The sequence below is a fragment of the Phalacrocorax carbo genome, chromosome 12, assembly GCF_963921805.1.
Source record: "Phalacrocorax carbo chromosome 12, bPhaCar2.1, whole genome shotgun sequence".
In the NCBI taxonomy this organism is placed as follows: Eukaryota; Metazoa; Chordata; class Aves; order Suliformes; family Phalacrocoracidae; genus Phalacrocorax; species Phalacrocorax carbo.
The window spans coordinates 18,084,675-18,107,164 of NC_087524.1; the positions used below are offsets into that span (position 1 = coordinate 18,084,675).

The window sequence follows — 22,490 nt, forward strand, 5'->3', positions numbered from 1 at the left end:
CTTAATATGAACTAAACATCTTGCAATATTGCCAGACAATCCCCTGCATTTTTATTTTGAGAGTTCTGCCTGTCCAGGCTCTCAGATCTCTACTTTCCTGATTATTCTTGTGTATATATATTATCATCAACAGTGAAAAGAGCAGCTTAAGAAAATGGCCCGTGTTCAGTTGATTGTGAGATTTACAAATTGGTTTTGCTCACCAAGACTATTTTTTCAACTGGTGTCCATTCAGTTCTCATACATGCATATATGCAAAACCTTATTCTCAACAAAATAAGAAGACATACAGAGAGGAACCTTAAAATAAATACTTAATATTTATTAGCAGAGATTCATTGTGTGCAGATTTCACCATTCCTTCTTTTTCGTCCTCTCAGAGTGCAGAAATGCACATAAAGTTTCTGGTGTTTAGCCGATTTCCAATGGAATTCTAATTCCTAATGGTGTTTACTTTGTACATACCATGATACACAGCAGCTCAAATGAGTACTGTATTTCAGCAAGCAATGGGCAGTCTCCATTGTCATCAAATACAGATAAATAATGGGGGGGTTTTACCATGCTGAGAAGTGAATTACCAGTGGTGTTGGCTCTGTGTCTTGGATAGCTCGGGAGCTGCAGGTGCTCTCATATAGAGCCAATAAACTGTGAATCTACCACCATTCGTCTTAGTATCAAATCTAATCATTCATCCAGTTCTAGAAGATTGGTCTCCTGGTGTGAAGATCCCCAGTGCGCTAGCAGATGTTCCTAGGCCTTAATGGAAAAAGGCATGCTTTTAAATGAGCCAGTTTAGTCACTGCCCAGGAGTGCTGCATATGATTTTAAAGCATAAACTTTTTGCATTTCCCTTGAATGCACTAAAATAAATGCTACTATTCAGGATGAAGAGATAAAGCAAGAAATTAATTGTCTGAGAACATTGCCACACAGGACCTGTTACCCAGTGATGGCTATTCCTGCCACAAAGATAATCCTGGTAATCTGAAATGGGGCCTGGACTAATTGAAAACATCAGAAACAGAACATCTTGAGATACTTGCCATTCAGCTGGCAGGTCTGCAAGCAAACACAGATGAGGGGAAGCTCTTTTAATGTGTGCAGCTAACTTACTTAAAAAAAAATTGTTTTACCAATGTAGTTCAGTAATGTAAGTTCAGGTACTTGGTTCCTGCAGCAGCTTTTATTTCCATATTTACAGATAATCCCGTGGGAGGTAAAAATCTGGCACCAGATATTCTTCCAGTGGAGCGGGTTAGGTTACAGCCCATCAAATCACAGTATACATTGTGCCAGTCTAAGAAGGTATTTTCAAAGGAATATGAAAGAACAATTATTAATAGAACTCTGAAAAAAATCTGGGGCCCAGTCTGGGGGGATGTCAGGTGAAACAATCCCAACAGGATCAAACCCTCACTGGCACCAGGAACTCTTTAATGACTTGGAAGGTTTCATTAAGTGAAACATCGACACAAGGTCGCTACGACAATATGGGGAAGTCATGCTGGTGGAGATTAAAATGCTCAAAAACTTTCCACTTTTCCCTACAATCCAACAGCAATTTAGTTTAGGAAAATAAATTTTAAAAAAATCTTTGCAGGAAGGAGCAGGAAGTATATACATCAATGATGCCTCAGAGCAGAGAATAGCCAGGCAGCTGCTGACTTGGTGGTCCACCCAGTTCATTTTTAATGGAGGAACAAAGGAATTAGAAGCAAATGCAGAACAATGTCAGAATTTTGCAAAAGAAAAAGCCAATTAGTGCTGCATAGAGTTGTGCCCAAATTTTACATAATTTACATAATTGCATGGCAATCTTTTGACATTGAAATTTTAATATGCCAATCATTCCTATATTCCCAGAAAATGCACGGGAATTCGTTTCTCTTTATATTATCTCTAGAAGTTATCACATATTAGACATCTCCAACATCATGCAAACAATTAACTTAAACCTAAGCACTTCTGTGGTAGGTTTAATCCTTTCACAGCAATCATTTCTTCACATCTTGTGCTGATGTGAATATATTTTTATTACATGTGGTTAAAGGCCTGTAACTCACAACTTATTTTGAAATAAATATTTTTTTCCTCTCTGAAATAACAGATTCCAAGGGAGGATTTTCTAAAAGTACCATGTAACTGTAAACATGTTCTACTTAAAAGTAATTTGTATGATTGGTGTGGGTTTCCTATTGCTTTTGGGGTTTATAGTTAATACAACTCTATACTGAAGTGGCATGTTTTTTTCCTGAAGGGCTCACAGATGTAACGCTCTAATTGCAACTGCTACATTCAAACAAGTGGGCTGAAAGATCCATCTTACCCATCGTGGGCAGAGACAAGCTGCTTTCCCTCTTTTCTGACCATGTGGGCAAGAGGAGACTGAACACAGGTGAAGGGATGAAGAATGGAATGGAGGCAGGAGACTTATTCTTTTTCCTTCTCTCCCTCCTGCCAGGTAATCTACTAGCATTCCCAGACTTTAAATGTTTATTCTGAAGTCCAGCAAATCATTCCTCATGCATATGCGGAGCAGTTCTGACTTGCAATGGTTTTCTTAAGGCAGCTATCACTTTTAGCGATGCTGTGGTTATATATGGTTGTCATGTACTAAACTGATTCATTTTCCCAAACTTAGCTTACTAAGTTGATCAGGTGAAACAGAGAGACTGATACTTAGTAGTTACGGTCCTGGAGTGAAAAGCCAGAGGGTAAAATTCCAGTGGCATTGGTGTATCATGGAACTTGTCTCACTGCCTTAAGCAAACAGTAGGCTAACAACAAGGACAGTAGTCTGCACCCAGTGTACAGGATCTATCTCCTGTTATCCTCATCCAGCAACTGAGAATTCCTGTGAAGAACTGATGTGTCATAGCCCTACAGCTCCCTGGGTCAGATTCCTTACACTTCATAGCTGTCCAGCATAGTGTTCTCAAACATAAGCCAATTCACATTAATAGAAAGCTTTCATGTGATCCAGGGAGAAAGGGGATCCATACACCAGCTAGGAGTGAAGGAGTGCAGAAGGTTATAAAAATCAGGGACAGAGTGGTACATTTTCATTTTTAGTCTAGAGGAAATTTAGGTAAGTAATTTTTTATTAGTTCTTTAAATTTAAAAATGTCTAGACTCACAACAGTTTACTAATTATGTTTTAGACATTACAGAAAGGCAAAGGGAGTGTCTTACAAGTAAAAGAAACTTTTCTCCTTACCAGAAAAAAAACAGTGGCTCCTTTAGAGGTTCTGTAGTTTCATAATCTCTTGTATAACTTGTTTTACAATCCACACAACCTATAAAGTAGTCTACAGGATGATGTCTGTTTAGTCAGTATCTTTCTAAGACCAAGAGAGTGATCATTAAATATGCATGCTCTAAAATAGCTGTTTTAAAAACATGTTGCAACATTACAGACTGTAATAGCTATTTGCAAATGCTGGAATTTTAAAATATGGCTCTCTTCCACCGTTGTTCCTTTTTCAGAAATAGTTCTAAGGATTTGTCTCAGAAAGGATTGCTTGTTGATTTTAAGTTGCCATGTAATGACAAGAATATCTGTTTCTCATGCAGAATTTCTGAGATAAAATTAGCTGGCTAGTCACTAGAAAGATTATGCAGATGTTTGACAATGTTCTTAGGTGACAACTGACTACGACATTTTGTCCTTTCGTGCATAATGAAGTTTGCTTCAGACTGTGCTGAACATCGGTAGGTGGAATATTGCCTCTGGTGACTCAAACGTTTTGCAGATATTCAGGTAGTTGAAACCACTTCTAGCCTTTCCCACTAGGAGAACTAATCAGATTAAAATAATACTTCACTAGTTTGAGATTAACAAGAAATTGATTATGTTATTACTTTGAACGCTGACAGCATTATATTGAAATATGTTGTCAGCATGTAAGACCATGGCCACTTCAATTATTTCTGGATTTTTTTAATGAACAGAACAGGGTTTTTTTTTTAATGAACAGGGTTTTTTTTTATATTACGACAATGTTTTGGTATGTTTTGGAAACTATTTTTCAAGTAATCTGCCTTTAAAAAGATAGGTTTATCTTCAGGCAGAAACTAACAATCATATTGACAGACAGAGGATGACAATAGCAGACGTGCTTTTATCTGTATTATAAAGTTGGTATTTCCTACAAAATCTGATCTTATAAAAAAATAGAGCACTTACAGATTGAATTTGTTTCTCATGATTCAGCTATTCAGGATCAAGCTGCTAATTACGTAGAAGTAGACCTTTTTCCCTTTACACAGCCCAAGAGCTGGGTTAGAAACCTGCTATACGCGTAGGAGTTAAGGAAAAAATCTCCATCCCTTCATGACAAAGCTTTTTAGTTATAGATTCAGATCATAATTAAGTAGATCCTGATACATATATCCATAAATCTTATTTTGAATGAATTTTGGAAAGGAGAAAGGTAGAAGGGCTGGTAGTTGGCCAGAAGTGTAAGATGGGCCTATGGATGGAAGATCTAATCCTCATTGGCTTTGTTTTCAGCACCCTGCCATCTGCATCTACATCCATCCATTTTTCCATCTTTAAAACAGAGATCTTTGACAGTGGCAGACCTGGATAACCTAGCTTAGGGAGATCCGTAACTACTTCAAACGTGCTCCAGAATTATCTAGTTAGTGTTTTTTCACCAAGCGTTTTGACAATCCCAGGGCAAGCTGTGGGAAGTACCTAGTCTAGGAAAAAGCTGACCTAAGTTATATTTTAGCTGGGTTTTATCAGCAAAGCAAGTTGTCAATGACTAGATGTGCTTGGATTGTCACATGGGCACCGGTTTGTGGGGCTGATTAGAAAGGACACCTGTTCAAAACCACTCAAACAGCCTACTGCAAAGAAGAAATAAAATACATGTCCCCAGTTCCAACCTTATTCTTCATACTCACAGGTATGCCTGCAGACTATTTCCCCCATGTATGAAAAATAATTTACATTGTAAATTGCTTGCTTGATATTTTGTGGGGCTTGATACAAAGCAAGCAGGATAGAAATAGAAATAGAAGCAATAGTTTGGAGAGCTTCCAGAGGAGGCAGCAGAATGGGGCCAAGGGGGAGACATCACTGAAGGTTCAGGTTGTGAAATCTCCTGCAGGCTGTGGCAGGGTCCCTGTCTTCATTGGCAACTTCCATTCAGCTGGATGGGAGGAAGGTATTTTTGAAGAATATTGAGGATATTCCTTTCTCATCTCTTCAAGTTTTCTTTAAAATTCTGTCATCTTTTATGGCAGAATTAGTGAATGATTTTATTGCAGTATTAGAGAATGTTTGATCTGTCATACTGGGCAGCTTTTAATCAGTGCTGAGTGGCTTCTTTCAGTGAGGGAAGGCAAACCAAGCTTTCACATTGACCACTGACCTTTCTTCTGGAAATATGGGCCTTCATTCTGGGGGAGGTGGGAGGCACTACTCAGGCTGCAGAATACTTTCAGATCTTTTTTTATGTTTTCTGATGCCAGGGGAACAATATTTAAAGAAGCCCCTTAAGTCCATAACAAGACTGAAAAGTGTAAAATTTTACCCTACATCTATGATATAAGCTTAAAGCTAAATGAATAGGTTAAATCCAGTTGATTCTACATTGAATTTCAGCAGCTAATGGTTTGAAGAGTTGCACTGCTGACAGCCAGTATAAGTGTAGACCCATCATAGATTATAGTTTTTATCTTTCTTGACATAATCCTTTTTAAGTACTGGCTTCTAAAAATCTCATGGTGAAAAAAAGTTCCATTTTGTTTTTGCACATTTTCATTAGAAGTTCCCGAGTGCAGGATATTATGAAAATATATCGGTTGATCAAGATACATATACAGAATATACAAGGCTCAGCAAGTTTGACAAAATACTGAACTATATATTCTTGCCAAATTAAATTCATCATAAGATGCTAGTTAGGACTTGAGAGACTCATTTACCTCTCTGGTTTCACAGCAAGCATATGATCCAGCTAGCACTCTTGGTTCTTGGTCAAACCCAAGACTCAGCCAGCTCCGAGCCCTTGCAAATGGATTAGGATATGTTAGTTTGCTTCACATGTAAAGCAGTAGTGTGCTGCGGGGGATTTTATAGGACTGTAATAGGACTATACACAAATAAAAGTTAAGAACAATTTATTTTGTACCTGGATGACATTTAAGTAATCAGAAAAGATTGACTGATTCATGGCAACCTGACTGGGTGTATAGTGTAAGCACTTTTTCTTGCTATCGAAACATAATGTCATAGATATCATGCTAGTGTTTTTTTATATGAACAGTTGCCGTATTTGCAACAGAAATATTTTAGAAGGAAACACAACCTGGGTAATTGTGAGTTAGGAAGCAGAACCATGAGATAATCTCCCTAGAGGTAATGAAAGAAAACAAGAAACTTTATTAGTGAACCAACACTGTAGCTGTTTCTGCAGAACAGATCTGGCTGAGGAATTGATCAAACTAGACCAAATGGCAAATATTTTCAAAGGAGTTCTTTGGAAAATGTTTTCAGAACATTTTCTCCCATTCCCAAAATATGCTTCCTCCAGCAGACCTATAAAATATATAACTATTTTGGGGAGATACACACAAAAATAAAGAAGGGATATGTCCCTCAGCCCTATTTTCTATGATTCTATGAAGCGTTCATCCAAACAGCACCATTTCCTTGCACTTAATATTCAATGTGAGGTTTTCACTCACCCTCCAAAAGAGGCAGAGAGGATATGCCTAGATCTGGAGCAAAACCAGTTTTTGATGTTAGCACACTCTGACGTCAGGAGCAACTCCTAGTTGAAGCCAGAAGCACAAAGATTGCTGCAGTAAGAGAAGGGGGGAAAGTACAAAAACAGTTCATGAGCATCAAAATCCTCATTTTTACAGCACAGTTTTGGACTTTGCATGCTTAGATTTTAATGTGCTCCATTTTGGGTTTAGCATGGTATAGACTGAATCCTCCCACGTTTCAGAGGGATATGTGTGTGATGTGTTATATATAGCTGTCTTTGACTTTTGTTACTGTTATCCTAGCATAATGTGAGCTGTTGACCTATTTTTCATCCTCACAAAAAAGCTTTTGATTAGACTCAAAAGATTTGAGTTTTATATTTCTGTATGTGTCTGTGTTACATATACAGCATATTGATACAATTGAAACTACAGTAATTATTATTAACTGTTCGAATAAGTTGCATGTCTACTTGTTACATTGTCTATTACTCACAGTTTCCATGCCACTTCCAACTGTAAACTGAAATTATACTTAACCACTTTCTTTGTGAGAAAGAGCTGATTTTGCCCACAAATTTGGAGCATTGCACAGTTTTATTGAACCCATATGAAAACCTCTGCATGATGCAAGGGGGCAGGAGGTTTAAATTTACGGTCTACATAAAGTTGGGGGTTTTTTTTCAGTTCCTCTGGTAGACTCTTAACTTATTGCACTGTTCACATCAAAAAGTGACATGTATCAGGAGCATTGTGCATGAAGATTATCTTGCATTCTGATAAACTAGCCTTAACATTTCTTAATTGTCATATATGCAATATTTAGTCTCTCCATGAAGACTTGCCAGCCCAAAATCAATACTCGAACTCTGACACTATTAAAGCACTTCTGTTGGTCAAAATATTTCAAGAGTTTGGAAATTGCACTTCAGCATTTTGCATTAACATACTCTACAGTGTCATCATATCCTTCTATGCCAAGTTCTGTTCTTACATCTGAAGTTTAAAGATGTGTGATTCAACCTGTAGGCTATTCATACTTTTCAGAGAAGAATATTATTCTTTTCTAGATGTGCACCACTTTGCCAAGTAACCCTTAAGAGTTTGCTCATGCAACAAAAAAAGAACTGCATCTGGATATAAGAAGATAATAATCTTGATTCTTTTTAGCCCTTTAATTACAGAAGGTGATATTGTATATACTCCATTCATAGGTGAACTTTAAACTGGACAAACAGTTGTAGACCTTATTTTGTGCTTGTTCCATTGACTTGAAATATGGTTAGTATACACTTTTGGGGTAATAGTGGCTGATATTTACTTCCCTATATTCTGTCATGATTTCATGTTAAGAGTAGAAGTTTTATATTTTTCCATCTACTAATATCTCAAAGTGCTTTGTGATTAAAAACAGTTGCTGTAACTGGGAGACAAAAGTGCCATCTGAAACTTGCATATAACATCAGCCTAGGCATTGTTTTTAATATTTGCTCCTGCTCTAACAGGAAAAGGTGGGGTTTTGCCAGCAAGTCAAGGACGTGCAGTACAAAAAGGCACTTGGATCTGTAATACCCAAAAGAGACAGTCAAAAGGCTTGAATAGACATGTAATACTTCTGTCTGAAAGATGAAATTTCAACAAAAAAATCTGTCAAGCTAAAAAATTTGAGTGCTGCTTTTCTCATTGCACTGGTCTTCTGCCATTATCTGAGATCTCAGTGCTGACTCTTGGGATTTCACACCCCAATGAATTACCATTTTAACTTTTGGATCCACATTTAAATATGAATCCAGTCACTGGACTGCAGTGATAGCACCGTGTGCCGAGGTTATGGACACGATAGGTGCAGCTGGAGGATAACTAGGGCAATGATGCTTATTTCCATTTACTTTATTACCTTTTGTTTTTTAGGGATGAAACGAATAGCTCAATGACAGTAGACAAGTAGATAAATAGACGATCAATAGAAACCAACTGCAAAATCAAATTTCATCTGTTCATCTGTCAAGTTCCATCTGTTGTAATGACCAAAAGCAAAATAACTATAGACACTGTTCAAAAAACATAATTAGATTTTGATGTTAAAATCTTACTGAGATGAAAGAGGAAATTCACATCTTCACATTTCAAAAAGCCAGAGCCAGGCTGTCTGCAGACTTGGGAATCCAATACTACAGCCATTTGCAGATGATTTCTGAAAATTTTCTTCTCAAATTGTCATTCGGTATTACAATCCCTGCTTAAAAATGTAAATATATTGCTTAATTATCTATAGCAACAACTATTTTGTGAGGCTGGTGTCCAGGGAACCTGCCCCAAATAAAAACTGAGATTGAGTTGAAGTACTGCAAAGCATGCATCTGACATATTCACTAATGATGAAGAAATGCCAGTGGAAAAATACACCTGTAAATTAAGAGCAAACTTGTGAAACTGGATATTGTTTATATTAGCAGAAAATGATAACATGAATATAAATAGTGTAGACCCAGCTGGACAAGGCAATATGTTATGTGAATTTAAATCTGTCATTAGGAGAAGCTGGTTAGGTTTATGTCTGTCAAAAGGATGAAGACTTGTGCCATCTGTAACAACAGTGAGCAGCTTAGTTAACTTTGTCTCCGCCAACCACCATGGATCACTAGGACCACTTCCCACCAACGTGGCATTAGATCATCTTTTTAAAAAGCCACTGCCACAAAGGCAAGCATCAAGAGCTCCAGTTTAGAGTAGGATAGTGCACTTCAGGCATCAGTCATTGTCACCAGATCAACATAAAAACTTTAGGGACTGTCTCTGAGATCTCAATATTGTTTTGCATGCCTGCTTAGTTGAGTCAAAGGAGTCAAGGGGGAAAATAGCTTTATAATTTACATTCACGTTCATCTTAAACATTCATTTGTTACATTCTTTGTAAACTTGATGTTATAACAGTGGTGAAACAATAGTAATGACAGTAGGGAAGCATTCTCGTTATCCTGCAATTATTATCCTTTGAAAAAAAGCACTTAAAAATTATTTTAGCCTCTACTGTTTTTCTTTCCTTCCTTATTGATTATGTCATTAATGATACCTCTGTGATATTACTGTGCACAAAAATGTTCTTGGCTGGCCCTTACAAATAAGCCTAAGAAAGTATTTAGGTCCTGATTAGCTAATTTCTAATTAACTAGAAATTATGGTCATTTTGTGCAGGGCTAAATCAGTGTAGCATCTTTGAGAAAAGTCGCTCATTCAGTACCTATTCCATGTAAAATATAACCTATTATTTTAGAACAGCAATGTCAAATCAAATCAGTAATAATTTTCATTCTGTAGTGATATCCTGAGGCTGAACACTACCCCTGTTTTCCTATTTAGTCCAGGATTACAGAATATATTGATGGCCTAATCGTTTAAGCCCTCTGCGCCTCAGTTTCTACTTTTGTAAAATGTCAGCAGCGTTATCCTGCTCTGTGAATCAGTGAGGAACTTGCATAAGTAATCCTGCCTAAATATTTACAGTATGTGAATGGAAGCGTTGTGCTTACTTAATATAACTATTTTCAAGGTGCAAAAGATTGAAGAAACTCCACCAGTTTAATTTCAAAGTAAACATTTTTTCAGCCAACTTTTCAGCATCTTTGTGAGCAATGATTCATGGCTTTATGAACACTATCTTGACTACAAAATTATGCCAGTGGTCAGTGACTCAGTTCCCAGAGCTAGTGCTGCAAAGATCTAGTATAATTGCTTGGACTAGAGTCTGACACCTAACCCTGGTCTAGCTATTAACAAGTTGTCTCAAGGTGCAAGTCTACTGAGAGACTTATTTTCATAGTCTGCCCTCACTACTGATAAAACATAGCACACCTGGAGTCAGAATATTGTTCTCTGCTAAATATTCAGTAGCTGAGTTTATAGCCTAATTTATTCTCACCCAGTGATCAAACAACTATCATGAGGTTATGAAAAACGGCTTCAGGCTAAATGGTCCCTAACTGAGTATGAAGGATATAACCTGTATAGCATTTATGCTTATATATACACATAATACATAATATGTACATGCGTATATATGTGTGTGAGTGTGTGTATACATGATTATGTACCTGTGTTGGGCCAGCACAAAAAATTGGTAAGCGTCCACCTCTCAGCCCAAGGAAAGTCTCTGAGTGTTGGACGCTTTCTAGAAGCCCAGGAACGAGTCCTCCTCTCCTGTGATATTCGTGTGGGCATGAAGAGTGTGTTAGCACAGAGCCCAGAAAACAGCTGCAACCTGCCAACTCTGCCATGTCAGCACACACCTCAGGCCAAGAAAGCAGGAGATGAAATACTGCTGCCATCCGCAATTAGGGAGAGACGGTTGCTGACAGATGGTTCAGTCTCCACAGCTAAAAGAGAACAAGAAGGAAGGAATCTCCTACCTTCTGAGCAGCTTTAAGCCCTGCCTCTTCTCTGCCATTCTCCTCAGCTCTCAGGAAACCAGACCTTATGACAACTCTTTGCTCTCCCTTGTATTTCCACTGGTATCTTGGACAAAGGGAGGAGAAAAAAGGGAATGCATGGACAGAAGAGACAGGTAAGCACTACAGAGGGGACAGCAAGGAAATAGTTTGAAGAAGAACCTGAAAAGAGACAAGAAATAATTCACCTTGTGATGTGTTCTTCCCATGCTTTATATGTGCCTGTAGAGACACGTTGAACCAACTGGTCCACACCTTGCTTATGTCTCCATTTCTGCCTCAACATAACATGGATTTTTTGTCTCTCTGAGCTGTGTCCCACCATTCCCAGTGCTGCTACTGGACACCACAGCAGGCGACCAGCTCTGGGAGCAGAGAGCCAGCAGATTCTGAAAATCCACCCATCACCTTAGATCTCCCACCACTCCTTCCAAAACTTTGCCCCAAGTCAGAGTAATGTTCTTCCTGCCTCATCTCTGATATTTAGGAACAGGGTTCTCCACTTTAAGTGAATGACTGCACATTTAGAGTGTGACAACACACGTGCACTCTGCCAAGTTGGCTATGGACCTGAATTATAGTCATATATGTCTCATAATACAAGTATGGGTGATATTTTTCATAAATCATAATCAGCTGTTTATAAAAGGCAGGCAATAATAACAAGGAAATCATTTGCAGTCCTGCCAATGATAGACACAGATTGACCAAGTGAGCTATGTAGGTCAGCTCCTCTATAGCTTCCAAGCCCAGCTAGCTGGTTGCAGTGTTAGGAACTTAAATATGGAGCCTTTACCCAGCTTTCCATAGCCACGTGCTGCATGTGGATAGAGACAGTCAGTGCCACTGCACAGAGCTGTGTGTTTCATCTGGATCAACAGCGTTCCCACTGACTTAAGTGCTGCATATGGAATCTGGTGAAAAGCTGCTGGTATAAATGTGGTTTGGAAAGAGAAATGCTCCAATACTTGGATGTTATTTTTTGGATCATATATATTTTGTGAAATACTTTTGGCATCACTTTTAAAGACACTGACATCTGCAATCAGTGCAAATTAAAGGGAATATACATGTGCTCAAAACATTTAATGCTCAATGCACAAGAGAAAGATTACTCAGATCCACCAATGTAGGGACTGAGAACCATTTTAGACACCCTGAGGTGGCCGTGACATCCTCATGGGACTGGCAGATAAAACACAAAACAAGACCCGTGTTTTCCAGAGAAGTAGTTAAGGGATAAGCAGGATACCCTAAGGTATCCAGTGTGACACTAGATGTCTCCTTCAGGCAATAGAATCACGCCTAAGATTTCCAGAATCACTTTTATTTATTATTGCATGAAACTATATAGTATTATGAAAATTCTGTTAAAAGCTGAAATGGCAGACTTCCTTTTTTAAGCTGGGAAAATATTCCTGGATAGAATCCAAAATAAAACTCATTAGCATCCCATGTTGCTTTAGGAAGGGTACCTCGTGGTGGAGGTTAGAACGACATTAATTCGAATTCCAGCATAGTCTGGCAAGCTGGAGCATGCGGAGGAAGCCTGTGCTGACATCCTAGTTCTGCCTTGGGCAAATCAATTTATCTCCAAAGAGGAGGAGGGACTATCTGTACAGAGACTAAAATGAGAGGTAAAGCCTTGCAGGCACTTGATGTCTCTCATTATTTTCTAAAATCACTTCTAAGGGTACTATGTATAAATAAGGCCTTTGCATTTTCTTTAACTGTTACCACTGCCGTATCTAAGTACTAATTACTGTGAGCATGAATAAAACTTTGCCAAATACCTTAGCTATGTGAAGAGGTTGAATCCTCTCAGAAGTCAAAACAGTTTTGGTTCACAATGGTTTTTTCCAGGTTTCACACTGTAGCAAAATAATTCCCTTTCACTTCCTCCCTGAATACTGTGACTTTGCATCCTGACCCCTCTGGTGCCACATTCGGACCTCCATGGTGCACTGGCATCCGTGGTGCAGGAGTGCCCTGCCATAGATTGGATTTTTCCAGGCCAGGTTGTTATACTGATTGAAAATTAGCCAGGAATGGGAAGAATCTTTTTTAACTTTCTTAATCTGTTCTTAAAAAAAACCTGTTCTGACTCTTAGTAGCAGGTACTCAGCGTCCCCCTGTTTCTTTTCTTTCATACTTGTACATGAAGTGGAGCAAATCAGCCAAGGCTGGGCTGCATTAAAGAGCTGTCTCGTTTGATGTCCTGTAAATCCACAGCCCTACCCTCTATCAGTGGTGCTGTCCTGATAGGCAATTTCTGGTTAACTTGGGGGAAGGGCAGCAAAATACCATTTCACAACTCTCACAAAAGGCCAGCTCAGCTTTTTGTTGCCAAGCAACATCACGATTTTACAGCAGATCCAGCTGCTGATGTTGCTAAGCAACATCTTTCCCATTAAGTTGTGCACTCTTAAATCATTACATGTTTACTAATTCTTATTATAGGATTATGTTTTCCCTCCCAGATCTTGATATTTGCTCTTTTAGAATTTGTGAGATAACAAGGGCTGACGGACTATCCTAGGTCAGCCATTCTTGCAGATCTCTGTGATATTGTTCAAATATGCAGAAACTAAGAATGATTTTGCATTAGTTACATCAAGATCAGTGAAGAGCAAAATTCGGAACACCCCCCGCTTTCTTCTTTTACCTGCAAGACTAGCTGGTTCGTAATGGTATGCTCAGTGCTTCAGCAGAGCTTTGCAATGCTTTCGGGGTAGTATCAATCATGTGAAAGTAAGCAACATAAAAACATTTTTCTTATTTTGGCAGTATTTATACCATAAGGTAAAATTAGCTCAAACTAAATTGTCTTATATAAATACCTACGGTAGCATGTATTCAATATATAAGAGGCTTATGTATCTGAGTAGTGTGTAGTTGGTAAGTATGCCAAACACTTTATATACTAGGATTAAACAAATTGCTTAGATCTTAATGAAATGCCTAAGTCATTAACCCACTACATAGCTTACCTTTAAGTCTGTGCTGTGTTTTCCCCTGGTTTGAGTCTTCCAGTCCTCCTGGGTTAGATCCTCCTTTGATCAAGAAAAGGCACTCTCCCTGGATGAGCAGGAAGCATGGATGAGGAACCACAGGGGAATTCCAGGAAGTAACAGTAAAGCAGCCTGGTGTGAGTACATCATCTCCCACCAGTTCTATCATAAAATCAGAGAGAATAAATCAAGACATCAGAGGATGAGGAATGCTCTCACAATTAGTGGATTACACACACAGATTTTACTTCATACTGGAACAGAGCAGAAAAGCAGCATCTGCATAGGTGGGAACAACTTGCAGAGAATAGGTGTTGCTTGGGGTAGTTGGGAAAGGACTTGAGTGTATCCTAATTTATACACAAGAATGGGTCAGAAAACTGACCCAAAGATATAATGTCAGTGTTGCCAGGCAGAGTTGCTCTAGGTCCAGAGATCAGAGGGTGTGGTTGCTGTCTGTTAACACATACGTCACTCCCCTCATTTCACATGACTCATGGTTCTGGCAGTAGTGAAGTTGTCTGCGTGGCTTTGGAAACCTTACACAAGATTAGCCAAACAGAGGGATTCTCCTTTGCATGTGCATTGATAAAAACAATCACAAATCATGATCAACTACCAGAAGGTCGTTTTCCCCAAGTCTGTGCCAGCCAATTGTTTTGCAAAGCAGCTTCTTCACTTTCACTTTGTGGCATTTTCTGGCCTTAGCTTTAGAAATGGAATAGCACCAAATATGAGTTCAGTTTCTGTTTATGAGGAAATAATGCAGCTAGCAGAAGTGAGGATATATTATCAGGCTTGTGTTTTCCTGAGCTCCCACAGGATCCCCGTTCTTAAATTCATGGCAGATAGCCTAAACAAAACCATTGCATAATTTGTTGTCTATAGGCAATGAATTTTACAATGGCCTTATTTTGTTGTCTACAGAAAAGTACACTGAAAGTTTCATTTTATAAACTTCAGCTTTTCTGTATTCTGAAGTAGGCTGGGGATACCAGAGAAAAAGGCAGCCACTTTCATGTCTTTTAATTTTTGAGCTTCACTATAGATCTTGAGTTTTCCATCTTGAACTCTTAGAGGTATAGCACAGATTTATTTGACATATTGGATTCCCCACACACCAACAAACCCACTCATATGTACTCTACTTTATAGGCTGGAAAAGCTCAGGGAATACAGATAATTTACTTCTGAGCTGTGGAATTCTTCTTTGATCAGTAACAGTGGCTTAAGGTGGTATAATATCACTGGAGGTTTGGGTTGCTGGATCACCAACTTCATAGAAAAAGAAAGGTTGAAAAGGCAACGTGACTCATGTAGTCCCTGACCTTGCAAGTATTCATTCCAGCTCTTCTCATGCCTAATGTTTTCCAGCCAGATGTTTGTAGACCAAGACGTTGTGGAACAGGGAACAACCACAGGAAAGCCAGCAGACAGCATATAGCTGCCCTGTCAAATCCTGCCTCTTATTCATGTCAGATATGAATTTTCCATGCTAGAGTCAGTAAAGCTGCCTAGCAGCTCTTCAAGGTGCAGGAAACCAGCAGCTGCCAGTTCCTTTGCTGTGTGGCACCACTGGTGTTTACAGAAACTTTATAATCCCTTGGAGTTGCCACTAATGATAAATACACTGTGTTTTGTTATCAGCTGTCTTTCTGAGCAGCCTTTTTTGGAAACATTGCTGGAACGGACAATGAGCATTAATAATAATAATCAGCTTACCCATAAACCCATACTTCTTGCAACACAACACTTCAAAGGGGTTTTTGTTATGTCTCCACCCTTCAGGATGATTAAATGGGAAATTATTTCAGCATAACCTGAACAGGAACATCAACTTTTGTGAGCAGGTATTTCTGAGAGCTTTCAAGAGTAATATGAGAAAATGAAAGACAAATTTAAACACATAAACAAAACTGAAAATAAAATGCTGGGTAGCTATTCCCCTCAGTACCAATTTTCCCTTGAAAACATGTGCATAACTTCAGTGTGCTGTTGATAGGGTTTCACTGAACAATTCTTGTAGTGCCAGAAGCACTGCTCATACCATAGGCCAAGAAACACTGGAAGTGAAATATGTTTTAACCAAAATCCATTTTCTCTGGGGTTGCTTTTGTGAAAAACATTAGTACTCAATTTATGACATGCAGAGCCATAGCAGTCTCCCAGAAGCAGGGGGAGGCCTGGGTGGAGGAAGTATAACTTGTTTTCTTTTTTGCCTGGGGTGGAGGCAAGTTGGTTGTTCAGCAGGTTATGAAGGTGGGTCCCTGAAAGAAAGCCTACATTTCATGTCAGTCTGAGGAGAAGTAGGAGGAAAATAAGGTGCAAACTTGTGAGGTGAAGATGGAAGGAATGGTTTGAAGACATGCTCTTCATGTTAGTGAATCCAAAGCTGCCAGATTAATCCTGGGATGTAAGTGTAAACTTAAACGTTCTCTTGCTTGCTTGCTTTCAGAAAAGCAGCTGTTTCCTGACACACAGACAGTGTGTCAGTACAGACAGTTGTACAAGTACAAAAGTCTCTATGGGCTGATCAGACCAATTTGGTACTAGTGAGCAATTTTTGAGATATGTAATGGTAGATGATTTTAATAATGACATGTAAATTGTAAAAGATAGTATAGAAAGATGAGAAAGATTATCTTTTGTTTAACCTATGTTTATTTAATGAATAGATTTTTAGCACGTTTTTAATATTTATTTGAAATTGTCTACATATGATAAAGCACTTGTAGTTTGCAACCTAAGTAATGCTTGTGTGCTGAGAAAATGTTTTAGAAATAATGTATATTAAAAGGATTACAATAAGATTGTAATCTGAAAAATTATATCTCAGTTACTCTGCAATGTAATTCATGGATTATTATTATTACCACTTTTCTCATTATTGCAGAACCTATAACGACTTTATTCCCTACTTATGGCATTTAGCATCATTATAAAGCAGATGGTAATGTGAGAATTGTGTGACAGCTGTGAAATTTCATACTCTAGGGAAAGAAAAGAGTAAGTAGACAGCATGACATGATATGTTAGTGGAGATTGGTCATAGCTAGCACTTTTGCTGTGCTTTTGTAGTTTCCTACTTTGATTCCTGTACATTTTAGTAACAAAGTGCAAATAAAGTACTTTTTCTTTCAACTGAATATTACAAGTCTGGCCTCTATTAGCAGTTGCTGTTCTTAACAGTCAGTACTGCTGAGTTGGTGCAGAAGCACTGAGAATGTATTATGCACTGGAGTGAATTTAAAATAGAATAACATTATGTCATACACTGGCTAATCTGTTTAAGAACTTGATAAGCAAAAGTCACATTTTCCACAACTGCTGTACAAGACCCCACCCCAATTAACCATGGGGAACTGGAGAGTTTCATTCATTCCCAGCTTATGTTACTACCACAAGTGCTTGTGAGGGGACACCCCTGAGAGTTTTAAATTTCCTGGTGTTTTCACATGATGTCAGTGGAAACAGGAAAAGAGCTGGGAAGAGGAAAGCTCCTCAAGTCAGTGGCACAGAAATGCCAGTATATTCACTCCTAGGGAAATGTGCTGGCTCTTGAGAGAAGCATATTGCTGCTTTCAAGTTATTAGTTCTCTAATAATAAATATTAATAATATTATTATTTATTATTAATATTATTGGACTTGATTATGCTAGAGGTCTTTTCCAACCTTCATGATTCTAATATATTCTAATAACTAGAAATAAAGTTATTATTCCTCTCCTGTGCACTGAAACCTCAGCTGGCTGCTCTAACAGTGTGAGAATATTTTGTTATATCAATACATAATTTAAATATTATAATCTTAACCTGTTGTCTTGGAACATTTCATTGAGCTGGGCCTGAAAAGATTTGTGTGCGCACACTACTTCATGATGGAGTACTTCATACTTGGGGAATAGTGATTTTGCAAATATTACATACAGTCTTTAATTTAGTTCAGTACTATCTTAAAACAGTAGAGGATTTGGAAGTAATCTCAGCAGATAAAACCTAGTATTGCTACTTAATCACTGAAAGTGCAATCCTAGCCTCAGTGATTTCAACAGGAGCAAGTTCAAGCACCAATATATCCCCTGAAGATACTCAAGTTTAAACAGAGCATATCTTAAAAGCACAATACTGAACTTCTCTCTCTTTCCAAGCCTCCTGTGAAGAAAAATAATCTTTCAAGTTTAAAAAAGTGTACTGTAGTAGTAAGTAATAAAATTCCTTAAAAGCCTATACGGTTAACTTGGCTAACAAGGTGCAATCATTCTTTTAGAGCCCGACTTTAATGGAGTTTTTCTTGACATATACCGCAGAGCAGTCTCACATTCTTTGGAAAAAAAAAATTGGAGTGTATAATTTTCACCCACCCAGTAATACAATAAATACAGTGAATTTAAATTCCTGGTCTCCAAAATAAAATGTCTAGAACCAGAAGTAAATATCTCTAAGTGAATCTCTATTGCATACATTTACTATTGAGTATCCTTTTAAAAAAAAATACATAAATTAATAATGCCTGGGGAGACACTAATTCCAGAGCTGCTGGTTACAGTTCTAAAGCTCTGAGGATTTTTGTGAAATTAAATAATTAGAGTTGATCTAGTATAAAACCAATAGTAATTAAGGCGGGCCAATCCTACTAAGTGCAAAGAAAATGTGTTTCAATCATAACATTGTAAGCAGAATAATGCCTATGAAAAGCAGGGTATGAGCCCAGTGATAACGATAAAAAAATCCATTTACTCTTTCTTAAAGCTGAGTGCATATATGGGAAATTGTTTCTGTTACAGTAACGGTCAGGTTTAATGTTGTGGTTCTGACAATGGGAGAATGCAGCTTCGTCCAGGATCTCCATGACATACAAGTGGTTTGAATACATTTAAAACAATAACTATTTCATATGGGCTCTCCATCCAAAGTAACTTTGGCAAGGAAAATGCCTTTCTGCTCAAATGACATGGGGTAATCCAGAAACAGAGTAACAAAGCTGAGTTTCAAGGAGCGTCTTTCAGTACAAGTGGAGCCAGTCTAGGGAGGACAGCAGAGAGACATTACAAAATAAAAGCATTAGGCGTTCTCTTCCCCTGATTTATGACTTAAAAACATTGTAAGACAACGTCAGGAGGGGCAGCTGATAGGGTGACTGAGATGACATTCTTCCAAAATTTCCAGGGCAGTTTGTTGTTTGATTGTTTGTTTTTTTACTAAAGACTTAGACCTTTTTATTTTCTTCCAGTGGTTTTTCTTTAATCGGTGAGTGATACTGGACGTCAGCATCAAAATGGGCAATGAGAACAGTAGTGCAGAAAATCAGGTGAGTGTGATTACATTTCCTTTCCCTGCTAGCCTAGAGCAGACCTTACAGAAATTGGTTTCATGGGCCACTTACCCCATATTTATCTTCTGCTCCTAGTTACACTCCTATTTAAGTGTCATTAATGGTAATTGAAGGCAACGTTTTGTTTGTTTGTGTTTTCCTTTGGCAGTGCCACTTCTACATAGCACCAGCACACTGTGTGGGTGGTTGTTCCCTGGGGGACAGGAGTCAAGGAGGATCCCCACAGGGTGAGCAGGGCTGGCTCATCCCACCTCCCCAGCCAGGGACCAGGGCAGCTGGGGGGCAGCCAGGGGGCAGTCCCAGCTCCACGCATCGGGCACATCCCTGGAGAAAGGGACAGGCCAAGATGGGTCCAGGATGTCAACCCATGGGTCAGCCCAGCTCAGCGGGGCCGATGGCCAGGCAGGGTGGGACTGTGGTGGAGCAGGAGACCAACATCCTATGGCATCACTGGGGATAACAATAACATCCCCAGGGGAACTGAAATGGGGTCCTGGGCCATGGGCAGGGTGGGGAGAGGCCCTGGGAGCCAGGCAATGCCTCTCGTACCCTCAGAGCCCTGACATACAGTAGCTTCTCCTTGTTCAGAAATGGATGTAGGTGTGCTGATCCAGGAATTTGCACCGTTTTAGAGGGGTGCTTTGTAAATGCATCTTGGTGTTTGGTGATTTATTTTTAAATTCTTGAAATGAAAGAAACCCATATGCTATGGCTAGTTGTGTACAACTACATTAGAAATTACTATGTTGATATAAATTTGAATAAAGGTTTTAATTCCTCTGATTTCAACAGTTAAAATACTAGAATGTGTTTCATCTTCTCTTCTTCCATATGGTACAGTAGATGACAAAACGCCTTAGGGTTCATTTTGCCTCCACTTCAGGTCTCAGCAGATCTGCTGTACCTTGTGCATTGCCAAGTGGACCCTCTCAATGGAATTAGTATTGCAAGTTAGCCAGATTTTTTCATAAGATTTTTTAAGAAGAAAAATCTGCTATAATTCTTGGTTTTCTGGCCCAGTTGTATTGTTAGCCCAAGATTTGGTCCCAGCTTTTTTCAGGGTTTGGGAAGAGAGAATGTGTTAATTCCTATAACTAAGTAATGAGTATTTCTTCTCCAGTGTGTACAACTTCCACTTAGGAAGTTTTTGAAAGTCAAATACATTTCTTCAAGAGTCCTCCTGAGGCTGAGAAGACTTTACTTGAAAGTTATTTAATTTATTAAGAAATTTAATAAAAAGCTCTTCTTTTCTAATAGAGAGAGTAAGCTTCTGGTCTCCATTTCACACTGTAAGAAAGCCAACCAAACAAACAAACAAAAAAAGAAAACCCCAAAGCAAAACAAAATAAATGCTAGAAAACCAAATTACTTTAGAAGTCACTATTAACAGAAAAAAAAAACTAGAAGTAGTAATAAAATCTTAAAATCCACTTAATCTGCTGAACAGTTATTGAAAAAGTATTGTGTAATGAATAGTCACAATTCATATAGTCACTGAAACATTTAAATATATTCATTTTTAGTCAGAAGTTCCCAATGTGAATAAAGTCATCCTTATACCACCAAGCCAAGGAACACAGCAGGTAGTGGATGATGAAACTCATTTGCATGGTTTCCATTTCAAAATGTTAGCATCAGGCTTGGCTGTGCATTTTCTTATGCATCTGCTTCTGGCTTTTGTGTTTTTGACAGTAACTGGAAATTTGCAAGGCAGCTACATTTAAGTTTTCAGCAAGTTGTAAAAAAAAATCTGGTTTCTTTTAACTTTTCCTTTGGTAGTGATCTATGCTTAGAGAAACAGCCTGTATTTGACCCTCTTTGCATGCTGGCTTTCCTTCCAACTCTAACACAATTAAAATAGCTCAGTGGATGTTGTTCTTACACTCAGTACCATTTGACACGAGTTGTTGTTCTTGTTTATGTATTTATCAGAGAACACCATTGTCCAGTTCTAGCTTTCAGCTGAGTCATTTGGAAGCCATACACACGGTTTGCATTAAAGATGGGAGAGCCTGTGCTAAGTTTAGAACTCATTTAATAAGAGGGAAGATCTGCAGAATAAATTTGCTACTATGAAGAATGTAGTAGGCACTTATAGGAAAAGTAAATACCCAATATGTCTTGTAAAGACCAGCCTCTGAGGAAAATATAATCTAAATTTAGTAGAAATGAGCAAAGCTAACAAATAGATGAAGCGAGGCTGGGGCCAGCAGTATATTTAACAATGTGATTTTACATATACTAACCACATTCTGTTTTGTTGTAACAGTGCACAAAGTCCAAACTGATGAAGGATTCCAGGTTTGTGCCCTGCCCTATTAGAATGGCAAAGCTTGCTTCCAAACAAGGGTCTCTGTCACTGGCACAGCTTGTTGGGCTTATGCTGAACTAAATATAAGCTATTTTTAAGTTGTATTTTCCTTGAAAAGCAAAACTCCACATGAAGAGTAATGTGTTTAAATTGAAAAAGAAACAATCTAGAAGAACAGATATTTTGACCCAGTTTGACCCTTACATCCAGCCTTTAGCAGAGAAAATATAGGGGAAATAAAGAAGTATTCTGCAATGGGAAGGTATGAAAAGTACCTCAGTTTATGGAACTCTAGAAGGCCTCAGCCATTGTGCTGCCCATTAGTCACATCTTTCTTCATCCATCCAAATGCAACCAATGATGTAGAGAAATGGCAGGGTCTGTCATCAGGCTTCTCCCTGGCTTTTCTGGACAGCCAAATGTTCAAAAATCATCTACATGGTCATAATAAAAAGAGAAGGCTCATAGTTTTGTAGAAGCTGATGTATCTGTGCACTTCCTCAGCCCATGATAGTCTCAATAATCTGGGCTCAGTCACCATGAAATAAAGCCCCACATATAAACAAACACAAGCTGACCAGAGCTGACCAACAAAGCTATCTGCTATCTAGAATGTTTGGCAGAGTGAGGCACATGTGTGAAGGAGTGTGAGCCCAGCACAGCA

General features: G+C 38.5%; 1 long non-coding RNA gene across 1 annotated transcript; it reads left to right on the top strand.

Annotated features, from left to right (window-relative positions):
- Positions 1 to 2,270: 2,270 nt before the first annotated feature.
- Positions 2,271 to 21,143, top strand: LOC135315522 (uncharacterized). Its single transcript, XR_010375018.1, has 3 exons — positions 2,271 to 2,464; positions 19,414 to 19,491; positions 21,039 to 21,143. It is a non-coding gene; the product is annotated as an uncharacterized LOC135315522 (long non-coding RNA).
- Positions 21,144 to 22,490: the final 1,347 nt, after the last annotated feature.